The sequence below is a fragment of the Nothoprocta perdicaria genome, unplaced genomic scaffold (genome assembly GCF_003342845.1).
Source record: "Nothoprocta perdicaria isolate Ctin4 unplaced genomic scaffold, notPer1 scaffold_88, whole genome shotgun sequence".
NCBI classification, from domain to species: domain Eukaryota; kingdom Metazoa; phylum Chordata; class Aves; order Tinamiformes; family Tinamidae; genus Nothoprocta; species Nothoprocta perdicaria.
The window spans coordinates 1,496,773-1,503,851 of record NW_020456176.1 but is presented as its reverse complement, the minus strand read 5'-3'; the positions used below and the strand labels follow the sequence as shown (position 1 = coordinate 1,503,851).

At 45.0% G+C, this 7,079-nt stretch overlaps 1 long non-coding RNA gene across 1 annotated transcript; it reads right to left on the bottom strand.

Annotated features, from left to right (window-relative positions):
- Window positions 1-417: 417 nt before the first annotated feature.
- LOC112958532 lies at window positions 418-6,885 on the bottom strand. The gene is made up of 2 exons (XR_003251438.1): window positions 6,796-6,885; window positions 418-1,821 (listed from the first exon to the last, which is right to left on the bottom strand). It is a non-coding gene; the product is annotated as an uncharacterized LOC112958532 (long non-coding RNA).
- Window positions 6,886-7,079: the final 194 nt, after the last annotated feature.

The window sequence follows — 7,079 nt, the reverse complement described above, 5'->3', positions numbered from 1 at the left end:
ACCTGAGCCAACTAAAGCCATGGGAGAACATTTAGATGGACAGAATTTAATTACCCATGCTGGAATTTGGCCAGGACACCAAAACTTATACCCCAACCCTCACGTAAAGTGCCATCAGACCTTCAGTACTAACAAATGGTCAAAGCATCAGTCTTAGATCTGATCCAAACAAGAGCACTGCTACAAGTCATCTAAGTCTGCTGAGGGATTAATTTGGTAGTGACTGACAGGCAAGGGTACAACACACTGAATCACACAGAGTGTGAAGAACAAGAAAAATATCTTGACTAGCAGCACTGAAGACTTTTCTACTCTAGAAGTAGCTCGTTCTCTCTATGTATTTTTTTTTTAGAAAAATGCAGATAAAAAATGCACATTTCAATATTTCAGATTTCAGAATATCCTCATTTCCCCACTACAGATCCCACAAACACACTTCACTTCCCAGCCTCTTCTTTATTGCCATTTGTGGTGTGGAAAAAAGACATACCATACTGAATAACAGTGTCAGCTTGAAAGAAAAGAATAAAGCCCAGACGTATATACTTTTTTATTCCTCATGTTATTTTTCTAAGAAAAGCTGCACTCCATCTAACATTTATCTGTGGTAAGGCTAAAAAATTCCATGGGTTATCATTTCTGCAAGAATAGGATTTCTACAAGTCATGGCTCTTGAAATTTCTTAGGTTGAGGAATTATGTCAGCCCTGAAAAGCCTGGGTTCATTATTCACATTGTGTTAATCGGTTGACATAATTCCCTAACCGACTGGGACACGAGGTGTCCCAGTTTGATAGTTCAACCTACAGCCACTGCTTTTGGCTTCTCTAAACAGTAAACAGTTTTGTGTCCGAGTTCCTGGCTTAAAAATCCTTTGAGCAGTATATCTATATAAGAAACAAAATCTGGGTTAGTTGTGGGCCACGAGCAATTTGTCAAGCAGCATTAGTTATGTCTGTGGGATATTTTTCATTATCTGAGGATTATTAATAGAGACAACTATATACATACTGATTATTCCTTGACTAATAATTGAGATAATATTGATATGAAGCCTAGTTTCATTAACACCTCAGTAAAGAGATGTGACTGTGAAGGGTATTTTTTCCCTGCAATTTGTAATCAAAAGTTATTTAATAGTAAAATCAGTCATTACTTATAACAGAGGTTGTGGACTAGGGAGTTGGTAGAGCCAGCTGCCAGGCTGCTGGGAGCCAGACTCTTTTTGATCTTCATATTGAATGGTTTCCTTTGATCACCTAGACAATAGATCATAAAAGAACAGAGCTTCTACCCATATCTCCCTAAATTTGCAGGTAAATAATGAGATGGTCTGAACTGAGGCTAGAGCATAGGATTTTTAACAAACAATTCTCCCCTTTGAAGTAGACTTAGGAAAATTAGCATATAAATGAGCAATGCTGCTACATAAGGACACATGGCTGAAGAAGGATAATTGGACTGAGGGGGTTAGTTTCTAAATGAGGTCGTTTGCTAAATGACCAGCAGTTAGAGTACAGGTGTGTTCATCTTGCAAGAATGCTGCAATGAGGAGCAAACGAGGGGTTTGCTCAGGCTGGGAACTGCAGACAGGCAGCTCTGGAGCTGGCCAGGAGAGCCCAAAGTTGGGTTGGAGACAGTGCAGAGCCTGCATGGAGCCAGACCACCCCTCTGTGGGAAGAGGTATCCAAAATGACTCTGAAGCCAGATTGTGGTTCCTTATGCCAGTAATTGTCAGGATCATCTTGAAACACATAGTGCAATCCAGGATGTTCATCTGTTAACCTCTTCTGCTCTGCACAGGGAGCTCCATTTGCAGCACCTATGGATAAGGATCATTATTTCACAGAACTGCAGTGGTAGGTGCTGCCAGGAGACTGCACAGGCTGAAATAGTTGTTCTTGAAACCCCAGAAGTGTTGACTGTTTTAGCAGCAATTTTATTTCACTGAAAATAAGCAGCATTAGCTGCCCCTAAGGGAACATGTCACCTCTTTATGGGACACCCTGGTTCTCTCCCATCATTCCCGCTGTACTAAGAGGGCCCCATGCTTCCCATAGTAGCAACACAACTGGAGACAATGGAGTTTTTCAACTTACTGAATGATCACAAAGAACTTGGGGTGGGGGTGGGGGAGAAAAATCTTTGAAACCCTTGAGTCCTCTTTCAAATAAAGAATGATTAAAACGCTGCATTCACCAGATGAATCCTGAAGGCCAGGGAGCTCTGGGTGAGTTGGGAAAGGCAGACACTTGGACAGAGCAGGCTGAGATGTCAGATGAAGGTGACCCTTGATCCAGGCACATGGCAGGGAAAAGACAAGGGTTTTGGACACATGTAATGGAGGGGCTGCAAGTGGGAGCTTTGGTGCGGGAGAGGTGGAGAACAGGGTAATGGCTGAGGCTGGAGGCAAATGGGAGCCAAAGGAAATGAATTTATTTCACCCCTCTAGCTTAGTCACTGGGTTGGGGCTGGAGAATCCCCTGCCTCTTTTCTTCCCTTCCCACCGCCCCTCTTTTTTCTTGTTGGTAAAAAAGGGCCCAGTCAAACTGCACAAAACTCATTTGTTTCAGAAAAATTGAAATGAACTTTCTGCACTTCCTAAATCCTTCTATATTTATTAATTCAAAATGACTGACCAAAAGTCAACCTAAAATCACAAACTACCTTCTTTTCTGGCAAATAAACTTTTCACTGAAAACATATGTGCCGGTCACAACACTAAATGCAAGCAGTCTATTTACTTGCTGCTTGGCTGATGGCTGGCCTCTTCCCAGGAGTGCAGAGGAGATGGAAGACATTAAGAAAAACTCTGAATATTGCTAGCTGAATAGTCTGTAAAAAGGATGGAGATGATAGGACTGAAATCCCAGCACTGTAAAGTGGCACTTTGATTTTTTTTTTTTAATAAAAACTTTGTAGCTAAAGCTTCAATGGAAGTTACACAAATAAAAAACACACAACACTTGGAAACCACACCACTGTGCCACCATAAACACACAGAATTAAAAGAGGCCTTCAAGTGAGCTGACACCCTGAAGCCAGACCCACTCAGTTCAGGCGGCACACATTGGGAATACACATTCCAGAGCTTATTCCCTTGGCACAGGCTAGAGATGCAGACCAGGCTGCAGAGGCGGAAACGGCTGCTCCAGCCTGGTCACCACTCCTGGTGTCACAGGAACCAGTCCTGTGACAGGGTGGGTCTCCAAAATGCTCAGGCAGGAGTGCCAGTCAGGGGTTAGTAGCTGCAAAAGTAGCAAGATGACAGAGAAGCTGATGAGGAATCACAGTTCAACAGATACCCTGACACAAGAAGTAGGGACCCTCACTGAAACCCATAGATCACCCAAAAGCATTTTAGGCAAGAGATAAAAAGCTTTTAAATCTATCACTGGGGCAGTAAAGCTGAGAGTAAATAGAGCTTCAAAGGCATTAAAGGAGTTCCTGGATGACAGGTCCATTAATGGATCTGGAAGGCAGCAGGCACTGTAAGAGCAGCCCTAACACAGTGGATCCCAGTGCTGGGGGCACGTGAGCAACGGGCTGTGGAGAGCAGTTGGTTTCACAGGCTCCCCCAGGACATCCCTGTCGTGGTGTCAGACAGCAGGGCAGGTTGGACTGCGAGGCTGACCCAGAGGGGTTTTCCTACATGTCCATGCTGGATAGAGCCAGAGACACCACAGAAGCTCCTGAACTGCACATTGTCACACAGGACAATGTGTGGGGAACAACCTCACCCCTTTCGCAGACCCAATAGAGTTTGTAAACTAGCCCCCAAACACAAACCTCGCTCTTTCCCAGCTCCTTCAGCATGGACAGAAATGCACACAACCTTTGGTGCTAATGACATATGTAGGGACTCCTGGAGCCACACTGAAAATCACTGCCCTATCCTGCTGTCCTGGTGAGACCGTTCCTAGTGCAGCCCTCCTGGAACAGTGATCATAGTTCAGTGTGAAGATACCAGCAAACAGTGTTGTATATGGGTCTACTGTCCCTAGGTGAACATAAGCCTAATACCGGGGAAAAGGTGCATATTTCCTTGGAAAAGGTTTCTCTGTGTGGAGGGCAGCACGTGAGTGTGGCTTTGATTGTGACTCAAAGGTGGCATCACAGGCAAGGTGTTTATTTAATTGGTGTGCAAGGTGTTTTAATGTGGGATTTCAAATTGTGCAACACCTCACGTGCTCCAAGGCAAGGGGGACTTTCCCAAAGCCAGAGACATCAAGGGAGCTGGGGAAGTGGAAAATAAAAAGGACTTTCTTTTCTTAGGGCACAATCCATACTGGCTTATGATGGAGGAAACAGATTGCAGTGAAACAGGGATAGTTGGGAAGAAGAGTTATGGGAAACAGAAATTACAGGCTAAGGTAGGCTGGGTAGGAAGTAAGAAAACAATTGGGGTTTGAAAAATGACCAGAAAAGAGATATTCTCAAGGGTGTAAGCAATAGCCCAGGCTACACTGAGAATGAGGTTAGTTTTGGAAATTAACATCACATCTATCTAGTTCCAAAAATCCTTGTCCACCTTAAATGGAGTTCACTCCACAAGATAACTGCTACAAATAATCAAATACATTATAAACTGGACATATCCTCTACATCAAGTAATCCCGCTATAAAAATTGAGAATAAAGGAATTTGCTGGATGACTAGCACTTAAGAGATTGCTCCCTGGTGGGTTATTTGCAGCCTATTCTCTCCTCCAGTAGGAGTTTATGTTGAATAACTCACAGCTGTGGAAATACCTGCGCAAAGGAATTTAATACCACTGATAAAGGGACCCAGGCAGGCACCGCTCCATGCCGGCTTGCTCACACCAGGGCCCGTGAGCACCTCAGGTCACCTAGGCTGGCGAGTGGCTTCACACAGGGCCCAAGCAGCTTGAGGGGAGCAGGGAAGGGGGCAAGCGCGGGGTAGGTGACATGGTGGCGTCTCAGCGCAGGCACAGAAGAGGCAAAAGATGGAGTAACTGGTGACTCCGGCCCTCTCCACAGCCCATGTGAAAGGAGGCTGCTGAGGAAGCAGAACCATTTTGGCAAGGCCCACGTTATCACATTGTTTAACTAAATCCAGTTCCGCCGCCCTGAGCAGCAATCCTGCTCACACGCGCCCTGCGCTGCCACAGGCCCGAGCTGCACGCGGCCCGGCGGCCCCGGCATGGAGCGCAGCTCTCCCCTTCCTCAGCAGCTTGTCCTAGAAACACAGCGCCCACATTGCCGCTTCCTGAAGCCCTTTGAAGGTTTCAAGGCAACCGCCACCTCAGCCCCCATGCCCTTCTCCACCAGCTGCCATCAGCGCTCGATTGCCACAATAAAATCGTGGTTCTTGGCCACACTGTCTCCATTTCAAGAGCCACATCCCACTATCAGGAGGTCTGGAGCCTGAACACGCCAGCTCCCTGTGGAACCCCTTGTTCAATCGCTCACTACAAATGGGTCATTAGTTTTGTTTTGTGTTCCTTTTCTCTCCCCCACAAGAGCACAGCTGGCATCTACAGCAAAGCCAGGCCTTGTTGCATGAAACTCGTGGGTTAGATCCTTCTAAAGGGGATTTTGGCTTCAAAAACAAACACAAAAGAAACCCAAAATATTTAATTTTTTTTTTCCCCTGGAGAGAAAGAGGAGTATTTAACTTCTCTTCCTTGACCATTTAGGCAGAAATATCCACAAGACAAAACTTACTGAACAAAAACAACTCAGAGCCCCCCTCTTCCCATGGCAGCAAAGACAGCTAGAAGGTGGCAGCTGTCACACGCAAACACAAGGCTATCCCAGTCCTACACAGCTCAGGAAACACAGTGGATGATCTTGACTATCCATGGAAACCCCAGCTACAAACTGAACTCATAAATGGAAGTCCTGTAAAAATTCATATGTGAGAATCTGGTGATTTAGGAACTGAGACAATAATATAGAGCTGCTGAAAAGCCTCTGTGAAAAGAAATGCTCCAGTCACTAGCTTTTTTTTTTCTCTCTTGTCACACATTGAAATGACCAAAAAGGGAGATTTCAATGAAAGCAGCTGAAAATTCTCTTTCAAAAAGGAGGCTGCATCCAAAGAGAGGCACAAGTCCCGGAATCTGTCATGCTTGCTGGATCTCACACCTACTCTGCTCAACACGCTGCCTTGCAGCAGCCTGGGCGAGAGCCACCTTGCTCCTGAGGGAAGGGAAAGGCACAAACAAGGCCCACGCTGCGTCTTTCATGTAGCCAAAAAGAGGTGAAAGGTTACAAAAACAAACAAATTTTCTTAAGCTACTAAAGACAGATGAGAGAAAACTGAATTAGAAAAGCCAACACAATGTCAGAAAACACCAGACAAGTCTTAAAAGCTTTTCCAGTACTCAAGTCCCCAAGAGATCACTCAAGGAGGATGAAACTACACATGATGAAATAGAGTCGCAACTGAATATGATAAGGAGCGTTAAATACCTGTTTCATATTGAGCTTCTGCTAAAATGTCTCCTAATGTATTTACAAGGGACATGCTAGCCATGTGCATTATAGCTGTTCGATACAAAGTGGTACACACCATCTCAGATGAATTCAGAGTTGTTGAGACAGAGATAATAATTAAACCAAGGCAATGCAATACTCAGTCTCCAAAGAATAGATTCATTTTGCATAGCATGAAATAGTGGTTTTCTCCTGCACCTCCAGCTCTAAAGACATTTCTGCAGGCCAGTTTGCACCTAGCAAGTCACCTGAGAAAGATCTATAGCCTAGATAACAGCACAATCACAAAAAGCAAAAACACCCCACCAAAACAACACCAAAAAAAGAAAATAAACCTGAGGAGTTACAGCTTGCAGCGTTGAGATGAAGCAAGGCTGAGCTTGGTGTCCCGGAGGAAAGGCATCAGCAGCTGCCTCTGCCCTAGTACTGCAGCTAAAACCCCTTCCCTGGCCAGCTTCCCTAACAGCATCATGTGCCTGTCTTTTCAGGGCTGCATTTATCTGCTTTTGCTAATTAACACCTATCAGTCCCACCTGAGGTGCTTGTGCCCGTCTGTGGCTGCAGGCTTTTAGTAGGGCTCAGTTCAATATGCAGAAATGTTTATTCCTGATGCCATCTT